At 60.2% G+C, this 13,579-nt stretch overlaps 1 protein-coding gene across 4 annotated transcripts in view; it reads left to right on the top strand.

Annotated features, from left to right (window-relative positions):
- Positions 1–5,517: 5,517 nt before the first annotated feature.
- PRR5 (proline rich 5) overlaps positions 5,518–13,579 on the top strand; it is a 50,994-nt gene continuing 42,932 nt past the window's right edge. The window contains exon 1 of one of the 4 annotated variants that reach the window (XM_041755208.1): positions 5,518–5,675. The gene's annotated coding sequence lies outside the window, so the exon portion shown is untranslated. Of the gene's footprint in view, positions 5,676–5,744; positions 6,415–11,246; positions 11,416–13,088; positions 13,320–13,579 lie in introns of those variants that run through there. The other 3 variants (XM_041755205.1, XM_041755204.1, XM_041755206.1) reach the window with 3 other exon arrangements.

Genomic DNA, 13,579 nt, shown 5'->3' with positions numbered 1-13,579 from the left:
GGGGCCGCCTGGCTGGCTCAGTCGGTACAGCGTATGACTCCTGATCTTGGGGCCATGAGTTCGGGTCCCACTCTGGGCACAGAGCTTCCTTAAAACAAACAAATCAATAGCCCCTAGTCGGGATCCTTGGGTGGCACAGCAGTTTGGTGCCTCCTGCCTTTGGCCCAGGGCGCGATCCTGGAGACCCGGGATCGAATCCCACATCGGGCTCCCAGTGCATGGAGCCTGCTTCTCCCTCTGCCTATGTCTTTGTCTGTGTGTGTGTGTGTGTGTGTGTGTGTGTGTGTGTGTGACTATCATAAATAAATAAAAATTTAAAAAAAATAGCCCCTAGTCCACAGGGCCTGGAACCAGCTAGAGCTGGGTTTGGTCATTGTGTGGCTTGCAGGATGTTCACGCTGCCGTCCCGTTCACTCATGACCCAGGGGTCTTGTCTTCGTCTTGAGTATCAGCAGATTTGTCTGATGTTATTTCCATTCCACGGGAGGCAAGCTGCTCTGGAGAGGGAGGGCTCTCCAAAGAAGGGGAAGGGCTATGTGGGGCAACACGTGGGACCTCCCCACAGCCCCTCAAATGTTCAGGGAAGTTCCCAAATGCATCCCAGGGTGAGATGGAAGGCTCAGGGGTGGACACGGTGGAGGGGCCAAGCTCTGCACTGAGGTTTCCAGGGCCTCCTGCATCTCCCACGGGGGTCAGGGGCAAGGCCGGGGGCTAAAGGCAGTCTGGGTGGCCTGGCATCCCAGGTGGACAAGATTGGACATTCCCAAGATGAGAGGTTCTAGGTTGGATCACAAGGAGATAACCTCTGGGTACCAGCTCGTCAGGGTGGGCTCCATTCTGACAGTGTCCTCCCAGGTGGGGAGCTGGCATCTCCAGAGTTCAGAGGGAGAGTCCAGCCCAACTCCCACGGCCTCCTTGGCCACCTGACCTTTGTGCACAGGTGTGATACCAGGTGTAGCACACAGGTGCGAGGTCCACGTGCAATGCCCACGCATGCCGCCAGGTATGGTGCGCAAGTGAGGCTTGCATTTGCCTCCTGCATCCCAACTTTATGCAGGGCCTGCAAGGTACTTCCATCATTTGCCAGACGTTCAGGGAGCACCTACTGTGGGCCAAGCCCTGTGCTGCACCCCAGGGACCCGGAGCTGAAAGCCGGGCTCTCCTCTTCCACTCCAAGGAGAGACAATGAGTACCTCAGCGTCTCCTCCTATTTGTCGCAGCTTCCCAGACACCAGCTCAATAACTAACAGGTGCTTGCCAAGGGGTGCTGACCGACGCGCCTGCTTAAGCAGCGCCATTTAACAAGGCGTCTGAGATGGAAGGTCAAGTCTGAGAGGCTGAAGTGCAAAAGGAAAGCAGAGTACACAATGGGGAAACGCATGCAAGTGTAATGTTATTATTGCTCAGAAAGCTCACCTTCCCTTCCTGTCCCAAAATGTGACCCCGACTGCCCTTTTAGATCTATAGGAACAGATCAGATCTGCAAACCGAGAAAAGGAGCGTTCTCGTTCTTCCTCTGGGCAGGTGAAGCTGGGAGTCATTCTGTTTTGCTTTTTCTGTTATTTTATGTATATTTTTTTGGTTACATCTTAAGCACCCTATGGGAGGAAATTAACCCTGAAGCACCTGCCAATCTCACAGGGGTCCCTGGATGGCAGTCCTGGGGGCAGGGCACGGCTGAGCTGCAGGAGACCAGCTTCCAAATCTAGCCTTGCTGTGTATCCTGGTCTCCTGTGGCTACTCTAACTGACGGCCACAAATTTACGGATATATTTTTTGAAAAAGATTTTGCTTATTTATTCATGAGCGACACACAGAGAGAGGCAGAGACACAGGCAGAGGGAGAAGCAGGCTCCCTGCGGGGAGCCCGATGCGGGACTCAATTCCGGGACCTGGGATCATGCCCTGAGCCGAAGGCAGACGCTCAACCACTGAGCCACCCAGGTGTCTCCAAATTTACAGATTTAAAACAAATCATTCTCGTGCAGGCCGAGAGCCAGAATTCGGCAGGGCTGTGTTCTTTCTGGAGGCTCAAGGAAAGAATCCGTCTTGCTACCTTTTCCAGCCTCTAGAGACCCACCTGCATTCCACGGCTTATGGCCTCCTCTTCCCCCTTTCCTCCTCCTTCCTCAGAGCCACGAGCGTGGCATCTCTCATCTTCCTCTGGGTCTGTTCCATGCCACCCTTTTCTTTCTTTGGCCCTCCTGCCTCCTTCCCAGAAAGGTCCTTGTGATGACAGGGGGTCCATCGGATAATCCAGGATCATCTCCCCATCTGAAGACCCTTAATCGCATCTCTAAAGTGCCTTTTGCCCTGAAAGGTAACATACTCACAAGCCCTGGGGATTAGAACGTGGACATTTGGGGGAGGGGGTGTGCATTACAAGCCTGGCACACTGTGTGCCCCTGGGCAAGTCACTGAACTTTGGGTAAGTGTCCTCCCCATGCAGAGAGCCCTCAGAGTCTGCGGGTTTTCTCCCTGTCCCACAAGAGACACTCACCTTTCAGAGAAATAAATCTTGCCCACAGCTATAGGTTTGCAAAGCCTTTTCTTAAGTGCCAGGCAATGAGCAAAAAAGCTTGTTAAATAGTTTTTAACAACTCAATCACCAATGAAGAAGTAAATGAAAAAACAACTTTGTGAAACTAGCAGGTGTGGCCACCCCCATGGTGGGGACAAGGAGCCTTAGGGTCAGAGTGGACAGGTCCCTTGATAAGGGACTCAGCCTTGGTCTCCTAGCTGCAGAACGTGTGCCCTGCCAGCACCAGGACAGTCCAAGCACACACTGGGCGCTGGTCTCGTCTGCTCACTTGGCGAGCAAAGGAAGGAAATGGAAGGTCAACCGGCTGCTGCGGTGGGGACAGGGGCCTCACCTGAGCCTCCTGGTGGTTTCCCACAGCCTCACGTGACCCTCGGAGCTGTTCTAACACACACACACACACACACACACACACACACACATGAGCGCTCAAACTGGGGTTTCCTGCCAGCCCTGGGGGACACTCCGTTCTCACTGAGTTGCTTAAAAGAGGCAGATGGGCATCCTGGGAGCCCAGCCACCAGCACATGCTTTCCGGGGGCTCCCAGGGGCCAGCTGCTGTCTATGCCACCTGTGTCACCTTCATTTTCACTGTTTACCACCAGTCCTGGGCTACTCGGGGGAGAAGAGCTCAACCTCCCTCCCCCCCAAAAAAACCCAGACATATAGGCTTTAAACCAAGAGGTCTTGGGTTCAAATACTGGCTCTGTCATTACTCGCTGTATGGTCTTGGACATTTTTTCTTAACTTAAAATTTTTTAGAGCAGTTTTAGGCTCACAGCATAAATGAAGGTACAGAGATGTCCTACACACACACACACACACACACACACCCCACCATGCACAGCCTCCCCTGTCATCAGCATCCCCCACCAGAGCAGGACATCTGTCACAACTGATGAACCTGCTGCAGTGACGTATCACCCAAAGTCCAGAGCTGATGTTACGGTCACTCCCGGTGTCATGCATTCCATGGGTTTGGACAAATGTATAATAACACGTATCCACCCTTGTAATGTCATACACGTGGTCTAAATAAGAGACCGTTAACGGAGGAGTGGGCAGGTTCAGGAGCACCCAGAGACTGGGATTGCAGGACGCTGCTACCATCCCTGGGGCTGGAAAGAACAAGCAGAGGAAGTGGTGTTTTATACGGAAGCCAGCGGGACCTACAGCTGTGGGGAGCCTCCCAGCAAGAGCTACAGTCATAGAGGGCACAGCCAGCCAGGGGATACAGCATGCGGTCAGCGGGAGGAGATGCCCCATTTCCCTCCTAATCTCCGGCTGTTGCATCCAGCTCTGTCCATCCCCAACCAGGCACCAGAGGACAATGCCGCCCATCGGGGTGGGGAGGTCACAGAGCCTGGCAGGTGATGCATCTGGGGGAACAGGGGTGCCACCAGTGAAAAGCGGCCAGTAGTGCTCATTATGGGGCCACTCATCACCCATTCTTTCCACAAACATCTAGTTGGCACCTTCTGAGGTCCAAACGCTCTCCTAACTGCTGGGGACACTTTCGGGGGAAGAGAAGAAATTCTCTCAGGCAATTTACAGCCCAGTGGACAAACTCAATACTAAAGAAATGATCAATTACAGAAGAAAATGCCAAGTCTGAGTATTAGGAAGAAAACCGAAGTAGGACAAGGGAAGAAAAAAGAAAGGGAGGCTATTTGAAATCATCCAGAGAACGTGCTGGACATTCCCAGGACACACTTGCTACATGTGTCTGCCCCAGCAGGTCCCTCTGTCCAGATGCCCTTTCCACCTTCTGGACGCCCTGGCCAACCGCCCAGGCAGAGGTGCATGTCCCTGGACCCTGGTGAAGCCCATCGGCACACTCCCCCTCCTGGCCTCTAGTCCCCAGGAAGGCCTGCTGCCTGACCTGTCCCACTTTAACAAAGGCAGGTGGCTGAGCTGCAAACAACCAGATCACAGGAGAAAAAGTCCTGAATACAGAGAAATATTTGCATAATTGCATTTCAAGACTTTTTTTTTTAAGATTTTATTTATTCATGACAGACACACAGAGAGAGGGAGAGACACAGGCAGAGGGAGAAGCAGGCTCCCTGCGGGGAGCCCGACGAGGGACTCGATCCCAGGATCCCGGGATCACACCCTGAGCCAAATGCAGACACTCAACTGCTGAGCCACCCAGGTGCTCCCATTTCAAGACTTTAAAACCATCACTACACTTGAACACACATAAGGATCAGGAACCACGGTAGGAAGGCCCGGCCTTGGCAGCCTGGCCTCTGATGACACTCTCCTCCGGCCCAGGATTCCTGCCCTGGGAATTCCTGGTGCAGGGACCACTTTCTCCTGGATCCCCCTTCCTAACACAGTGCCACAAAGGGGATAAGGTGGGCCTTTTTGAACAGAGGATGAAAAGAACCCCGTGTATATGCTCTCAGATGTGGGACCTGGGAGCTCTCAGATGTGGGACCTGGGGGCTCCATCGGGGGTGTGAGACATGGGGTGCTGGACATCCCAGCCAGGGCAACACTCAAATTTCCACAAGCATGGGAATCGCCTGGAGGGCTTGTTAAAGCCCAGATTCCTAGGCCCCAGCCCTGGATTCTGCAAGTCTGGGGTGGGGCCTGAGAATGGGCATTGCCAACAAGTTCAGGGTGATGCCCGCCGAGCGGGGGGCGGGGGGCACACTTGGGGAGGCACAGCGCTGGGCCATTCCGACGCTGGAAGCATCTGTCTGCTCGGTCCCTGCCCCCTCTGCCAGCGCCAGACCCGAGGCTCCCCGCCCCCCGCCCGGCCGCAGGGGCTGCGTCCCGGGGTCTGATTCCTCCTCGCCGCTCGCAGCGCCCCGCACTGGCCGAGGCCCGAGGAGGGGGCGCTCGGGGGGCAGGAAGGGAGCGCGCAGGGGCGGGGTGCGGGGTGGCCAGGGGACGCCCCATCCCCGCGGGCACCGCCTCCAGCCTGCGCAGTGCACCGGGTGGGGGATCCGCCGAGGGCGCCCGTGCCCCCGGGTCGCCTCCCGGAGCGGGTGTCGCCTCGGCCGCGCACCCGGGGGCGGGGCGGGGCGGGGCGGGGCCTCCGAGGCCCCCTCCCCCGGCCCGGGCTCCGGCTCTGCGCGGCGGCGGCGGCGGCGGCGGCGGCGGCGGCGGCGGCGGCGGGGACCGAGGTGAGCGGCGGCGCCGGGCCCCGAGGCCCCGCGGGGGGAGGGGCGGGCGGGGCGGGGGGCGCGTGTGCGGGGCGCGCGTGTGTGTGCACGCGTGACGGGGCGCGGGGACCCGCGATGGGGTCGGGGTGGCGCGGCCCCGCTCCCGGCCCCCGCCCTCCCAGCTCCTCCCCCCGCGTCTCCCCTTCTCGCCCCCCGCCCCGCCCCGCCCCCTTCCCGTCTCTTCTCTGACTTTCCCTCGGTCTCGGTCTGGGCGGGCGGGTCTGCGGGGGTGCAGGGCTGTCCAGCCGCCTCGCTCCCTGCCCCTCCTTCCCCACGCTGCCCCCTCCCCGTGGCGGCCCTCCCTCCCCCCACGCTGCCCCCCTTCGTGGAGCGAACAAAGATGGTAGAGGGCCGGGGGCACCTCCTTCCCCAGCCGTCCCCCTGTCCCCCTGTCCCCCTGTCCGGCTTCAGCGCGGCCCCACCCCTCTGGCCCCGGCCTGGGCCTCCTCCCCCCTCCCCGTGGGGAGCTGGCCCCACAGAGCCCCGCGTGGGTGAGGGTGGGTGGGGGGCAGCAGGCGCATCTGAGGGCAGAGGCCCCAGGGCTGGAGCACACAGAGGTCTGTGCCCTCAGAACCGGGGAGCCCTGGGCACGGCCCGGAGAGGTGGCACTGACCTGCCTGGGTCCGGGTCCCGGGCCTCTGGCAAAATCAGACCGTGCACTGGCGTGACGCTTTCGAAGATTGTGTCCAGTGGAGCCAAGGTAGGGAAGACCTGCTGGGCTGGGGAGGGTCCCTGGCCTGGGGATCGCTGGGTGTGGTCTTGGCCCTGGCCCTGGCCCGCCAGGCCACTTCCTGTGGGCGGCCTCCATTTCCCCATCCAAGCGGTGGGGCAGCACTGAGATCCGCCGACAGCTGCCGGGAGCACTGCATGGACTGGCCATCGCTGTCCAGGTGATTAGTGATGCTTTTGGCCAAAGCCTGGCTGTGCCGGAGTTCCGTGGGATTCCAAACGCTATTCCCTGGACCGCATCTGGAGGGGGAGGGGGGCCTCCCTGGGGCCTCTCAAGTCCTCCTGCCCCAGGCCCCGCTGGGAGCACCCTTCTGGAGGGGTGTGAGCTAGGGGCTCTGGGGGTGGGGCCCAGGGCCACCAGATTGTCCTCTTCAATGACAGTGCTTCATAACATGCCAATTCCTGGGCTCTTGTCCCGACCTCGGAGGGGGGCGCCAGGAATCTGTACCGTGCAACGCACCCCCCACCTCCACCCGGTGCACATACAAGGGTGAACGCTGCTGAGTGGTGGCATTGGAAGAGGGCACAAGCTCACTGGCTCCCTCTGGCTAGTTGGCAATGGGGTGGACCCAAGAGCACCCCAACCCGGGGGGTGGTCTTGCTGTTTCCCTGAGCAAGCTCCTCCCCCTGTCTGAGCCCCAGTCCTCCTCAATCAGCAGGTTATGGCCTCCCTGGGGGTCTTTCCTGCCAAATGGTCTGCGATTCTCAGATTCTCAGCCGTTTGTTTAAAATGGGGGGGGGGAGCCTGGGGTGCTCTGGAGTCAGGCAGCATCACAGGGCCACTGCCGGCTGTCCCTGGGGTCCTAGGCAAGCTACCTTGCTTCTCAGAGCCTCCATTTTTCCATCTGGTAACCGTAGTACTCCCTACTCCTTACGGGTCTGGGCTGACCCGAAGAGGCACCACGCATGACACGTGGCAAGCCCGCCGCAAACGTGGCGTAGGCTGTGAGAACGGTTGGCACTCTCTGGGTTTCGGCCACCTTAACTATCCGGTGATGGGGACATCCGCATGGACTTAATTTCTCATCACCAGGGAAAGCAGCCTGTGCAGAAACATTGGTTAGCGGATGGATTTTTGTTGTTGTTGTTTTGTTTCTAATGGATGGATTGCAAGGCCTGGGGACGGTCGAGCGGGATCGCCTGGGCAGTCGGGCAGCGTTTCATGGGATCCGGCTGGGCCGCTGGTGCCAGCTCTTTCTGGAGGCAGGCCTTGGAAGATGACACCCAGGTGTCCCAGGAGGCTCTGGGCAGAGCCAGGAGGGGCTGGGCCGAGGAGAGGAAGCAGAAAGCCCGGGGCCCTGTCCAGGTGCCCCGAGTCCTGGGCGTTCATGGACATGAACAAAATCATCTGCTGGGACGTCTGTGAGGAGAGCGGGCTCCCAAGATGCCCATAGAGGGACAGGAAGCCATTCACTCCTGCCTTCATCCCCTCACTCAGTCCCCCCTGCCTCCTCCAGGCCCAGCAGATGACAGGAGGTCCCACGAGGTAGAGAGAGCCGCACAGAACGGGAGGGGCCCCAGGTGCAATCTGAATGGGGAGCTGTAGGGTCAGATTGCGGGGTCATTGTTCCTCAGGGTCACAGGGCAGGGTCAGGAAGTCCTGCCTTGGGCTCACCCAGCAGCCCGGGGTGGCCTGGGGTGGCCCTGGGGTACCTGCTGAAGAAGACAGGACCCAGCCGTGCCCCACGTCTGCGTCAGGAGATGCACGTTAGAGTCTTGGACTGCTATGAAGACGTGGCTTTAATGGAACAAAAAGGCAACTTCCTGGTGACACTATAACCCTCTTTTTGCCTTTTAACCACATCCCTCTTAAATGTCTCAAAACTGAGTCTCAGTGGGGGGAGCACCAGTGGGATGAGGCCTCTGAGATCGGTGTGTGAGCACAGCTCTGGTGACTCAGAAATCCCTAAGTCTCAGATGGCTGAGAGCCAGTCGGGGCCAGAGAGGGGCCACCAATGCCGGGGACCCCAGAGTCGGGCCCACCTGCTGTACAGGTGGCAGCACCCTTTAAGAGCCGTGCGGCCAAGCAGAAGCCGCCTACCTCTCTGAGCTTCAGTTCTGCCGCCTGCCTTGGGTCAGTTTGGACTTAAGTGTTGAGATGATTAAAAGCATGGGTTGTGGTGCCCCGGCCGCCTGGGTTCGAATCCTGACCCCACCCCCACCCCCACCCCCCCAGCAAGTCACTAGACCTCTGTCTGCCTCAGCTTCTCCATCTGTGACGTGGTGACAACTGCAAGCACTCAGCGCCGAGGGGTGTGGCGAGGATCTCGTGGCTCCGTGTCAGGCCCCGAGAGGGACATTCCCCTTGCGCGGGTGGAAGAGCAGCAGCCCAGCCACCTGGGCGTACTGTGGCTCTGTCCACCGTGCTCCGGCACTGGTCCCAGTGTTACTATCGGGATTGGTACCTGTGTCAGCGCTGAGGGCCACCTCCGGGGTGGCCGGAGGACTGGGTGCCTGGCCCAGAGGAGCCTTCAGCTGACACCCGTGCCCCTGGGTACCCTCGAGGGAGCACAGCGAGGCCCGAGGCGGAGTTTACCGTGGGATTGCCATGGGCTGTCTACACCAGGGGCGGGCGGTGGTGCCGGGATTGTCAAGGAAATCCGTGTGGCTCGTTTGAGCACACAGTGGTGCTGTCCTCAGTTCTGATTCCAGGGCTTCGGCCCAGGAAGAAGGGGGGCTGCCGTTTCCTGAGCCCCTCCATGTGCAGGCCCCACCCGCGGACTTCTCCAGCAGTGATCATGGCCATGCCCCATGAACAGAGAGGCAAACTGAGGCTCACAGAGGCCAAGCGGTTGCCTGGAGACCCGGGCAGCGGACCCAGGAGTGGGGCTGGGGCTCACACCTAGGGTCTCTGGCGAGAGGGGTGCGCGTCCCCTTCCCACCGCGCCCACGCTACCTGCCTGAGGATGACAGGATGTCGCCAGAGCACCGTGAGGACGGCAGGAGCTCCCACAGGGAGGAAGCAGACGTCTTCCTCGTTTTCTTATGGTCCTGCTTCTTGTGCCATCGGCCAAACTGGTGAAAAACCTTGTGTGTGTTGCCAGAGCAGTTTCTCCAGGAAAACCAGTCCCCCCGGGGCCCACGGGGGAACCCAGGAAGAAAGGCTCGGAGCAGGGAGGACCCAGGCGGGGAGGGCGGCCCCCATGCAGCACCAGGAGACCCGCCCTCTGGTTCTGGCTCTGCCGCGGACCCTTCGAGTCTGAGCGGTGGTTACTGCCCGGGCCTCAGTTTTCGAATCTGTGAAATGGGAATTTCGATTTCTACCCCACTTGGTACCTATGAAGGGGGAGGGAGGTGGTAAAGCTACAAAATCCGTAAGAGTCAACACACACCCCACCCCAGAGATGCACCTGAAGACAGCTCAGAGGTTTACATATTTGCCCTTGTTTAACAGATGTACAGATGAGGAAGGCAAGGCCCAGAGAGGTCAGTCTCTTGTCCAAGGTCACACAGCAGGTCAGTCCTTAGGGTCTGCTTAAAATGGACTGAGAGCCAGCCATTGAGGCCACGTGTTGATGATAATAAACATGATGCTTGATTATGTCCTGTGACAGGGAGCTCACTACCTTATGTGTCCCTGGGACCGTTGGTCTCGGACTTGAGTAGGTGGTTGTGGTCCCTGGCACAGTAGGCTCTGGGTGGAGAGGGAAGGCTGGGGAAGACCCTGAGCGTGGCCTTGGCCACAGTGGGGAGAGCCCAGCCGTGAAGAGGTGGGGAGCTGTGGTTTCCAGTCTGTTCTGAAGGGGGATGAGAACCCCAGGGCACGGGGCTGCTGGGAGGTGTGAACAGGGGATGTGATGTCAAGCCTTTGGCAGCGGCAAGGGCTTGAGACGCGGTAGCTGCGATTCCTGTCATGTTGTTGCTGCTGCTATGCTTGGTGTTCGTGTCAGTGTCATGGGGGTCTGGTGGCCCCGGTAAAATCGGGGGCCCTGCCAGCAGCAGCCAGGCCCTGTGTTGTCCCTGTGCGCCAGCCTGAGACATGCTCAATATTTGTTGGTTGGATTCCTGATGTTCAGCTCCCTCTGAAGAGAATGTCTCCACGTGGGCGAGGTACGGGGAGACCCTTCATTTATAGGGTCTTGTCCCGTCCCCCACAAAGCACCGGGAGACCCTTCATTTATAGGATCTCATTCTGTCCCCCACAAGTGGGCACCATCAGCTCCACATTAGGAATAGTCTTAGATAGGGTGATGGGCCTGCCCAAGGTCACGTAGTAAGAAGGGGAAAGCTGGGGATACTTCCTGGAGGAGGTGGCATGGCACTGGGCCAGCAGGATGGGACATCTGCCTGGGCCAAAAGGCAGAGGCTGGCGCCCTAGGTGTGGTGAAGGGGAACATGGGAGCTGTCCACAGGGCAGGGCTGAGCCCGGCACCCGGCACCTGGCACCCGGCACCTGGCACCCGGCACCCGGCACAGGGCGGGGCAGAGTGTGGTTGAGGCTCAGGGAGCATGAGCTGAGCTGACCTGAAGTCTCGGCGGAACAGTAATGCGCTAGCGGTCTGGGCTCCTGACCCCACCCTGCACCCCACCCAGCCACTTCCTTCTGTCCGGGCAGGAAGGGGTGCTCTGCGGGCTCGGAGGCTGCAGGCACCTTCCTGGGGACTGCTCTGTGAGCGGTGATAAAATATTTATCAGAAACAGTGGCAGCTGGGCTTCCCTGCACAGGGTACAGCCAGGGGCAGCTCCCATCCCTCAACCTGTCGGCCTCCCTGAGTCCTGCTGAGTCACTGGGGGGTGGGGGGAGCCACCTGCCCGCGCCCTCCTGGGCCCCTCTGCCCTTTGGCCCTGTGGGTCCCTCCTAATGTGTAAGCCATTCTGCTGCCCGTGGGGCCAGTGCAGTCGTGCTGAGGCTCCAGAGCTTACCCAGCGGCCAAGGTCACCGCACAGGAGGCCAGCAGGCTGTGACCCCCCTGCACTCACCCCCGCGGGTCCCACCTCCTCAGTCCTCACGCAGCCGCAGCCGGCAAGGCAGGTAGGTCCTCCGTCCTCTTGCACCTCTGCTTAGGGGTGGGGACGCCAAGGCTCCGAGCAAGCAGGGGAGGGGGCGACAGGTCAGGCCCCCCCGCCCCCCCAGCCACTCGTGGCCCAGTGGAGATTTGGCCTCTGACTCCTGTCCCTGTGATGCCAAACTTGATGCCAGCCTGGCATCGGGGGCCCGGGTGTCTGTCCGTCCTGATGCGACACAGAGCTCTGACTTCGGGTTTGTGCTTTTGATTTTTAGAGTAACAGCAACAACAAAAAACAGTAGCAGATGGCTTCTTCCTACTGCCGCGGGGGGCGGGGGGGAGGAGCAGGGGGTGCAGATTCTTTTGTTCACTCATTCATAAAATATATGCTCGTGCCCTGGCCACCAGCCGGCGTTCTAGGCTCCATGGACCAGCGGGGGACACCAATGCCACAGTGGGGGGAGCCCACGGAGCCGTCGGGGCCTGGGTGCAGCGCCCGGGCCCACGTACCGCACACATACGTGGCGGGTGAGCTCCGCTGGGCTGCCCCGCCACTCCGAGCCCCGGTCTCCAGCTTGTGACTCGGGGGGTAAACTGTGCGCTGTCGAGTGACGATCGCACCCGTGTCCTTGTTTTCCTGTCACATCTGCACACCAGCCCGCCGGGCATCCATCGGCCTTTGGACCAGGTCTGGTTTCCAGAGAGGCCCCGGTGGGCTTTGTGGTCAGCGCCCCCAGGGAAGACCCAGCGCTGGTGCCCCGGGGCCCTTGCACAGCTGCTGGCCTAGGGCGGGAGCCTCTCCGCAGGGCTTAGGGTGCTGAAGGCGAGCTCCTGTTCCCGGGGAGCCCCGCTGGCCACCAGCAGCGGGAGGAGGGAGCCAGGTCACATGCTAGCGACTTATGGGACACCTGTGGGTGGCTGGGGTCGTCTCCACCCCTCCAGCCCACCACCCGGTGCTGGATCAGGGACACTGTCGCCCTTCGCTGCCTGCCCGTGCACACAGGTCACCCATATGCCCGTTTGCCCCCCCGCCTTGCCGTCCTCTCGGCCTCCCTGTGTGTTCCTCTGCCTAGAACTCTTCCTCCTCCTCCAGGAAGCCTCCTTGGCTGCCCTGTATCCACCCAGGCAAGATGGGGCAGGGCTCCTGGAATCTTTGCTCATATATTTGACACAGCACTTAGTGCCCCATGAGCATCTGTTCAGTCTCCCCCCCTCAAGGCTCAAGGTGGGGCCCTGCCTGACTCATCCCTGGGTCCCAGGGCTCCACCTCGGGCTGGCACAGAGCAGGACCCCAGGGGTGTCCGAGGAGGGATCAGGTGACTGAGTGACCTCCAGGACTCTGGTGTGGTTTTATAAACATAGGGTGAGAGACAGGAGTAAAGCTGTAAGGCGTGCTCCGTGTGGAAGCTCGCTGCCTTTCTGGAAAAGTCTCCGCAGGCCGGGCCTCCATTTTACTGACCTGCAAAGATCATGGACGTTCAGGTGGACAGGAAGGACTTCTGGGGCCAGGAGAGACACAGGGGGGTGGGGCCACGTTGCAGAGCCCCAGGGGTCAGCAGGGCTGGCCTGAGTTCCTCCCCTTGGAGCTGGGTGACCCCCCGTGACTCACCCCCCCCCCCGCCCCTGTCAGTCCCCGTGTCCACCCGACAAATCTGGCATTTACGCGTTGGAGGGAAGGCGGCAGGTGGCAGGGCGTGTTCACGGGTGCTCATTCGGTAACTTCGCATCGAGAGACGTGTGCTAAACTCTGGGAGGCAATTGCCACGAAGTCACAGGTCCCGCTCTAGCTCCACCAGATGGGCCTGACCTAGTCTGATGAGGGAGGCTGACGGGACACAGGCCCGTGGCGTGATGGAGCTGTCACAAACAGAAGCCCAGGGGAGGCCCCGGCCCAACCGTCGGCCTTGCATCGCTGGCACCTTGCTGGCAGGTAGGTTTGCAAGGAAAGCAGGTGTGCTGGGCCAGTGAGCGCTGCGGGGCTGGAGCCCCAGAGGAGGGTGAGGTAGGGGTGGTAAAACCCTGGAGGAGAGGGCTGGACTCGATCCTGAGTGACGTTGGGTGGAGGGGGGAGCGTGCCCCCGAGAGCATCACAAGAGCTGCATCCCCTGAGCCTTGAGCATTCCACCTGCCAGCCTGACTCTGGGGGAGGCACTAAGGAGCCCATGAGATCCTTGCCCCGACCTTGAGAGG

This window comes from Vulpes lagopus, chromosome 5 (genome assembly GCF_018345385.1).
Source record: "Vulpes lagopus strain Blue_001 chromosome 5, ASM1834538v1, whole genome shotgun sequence".
Lineage (NCBI taxonomy): Eukaryota > Metazoa > Chordata > Mammalia > Carnivora > Canidae > Vulpes > Vulpes lagopus.
Note: the sequence above shows the minus strand (reverse complement) of the source record. Positions and strands in the feature narration are given on the sequence as shown.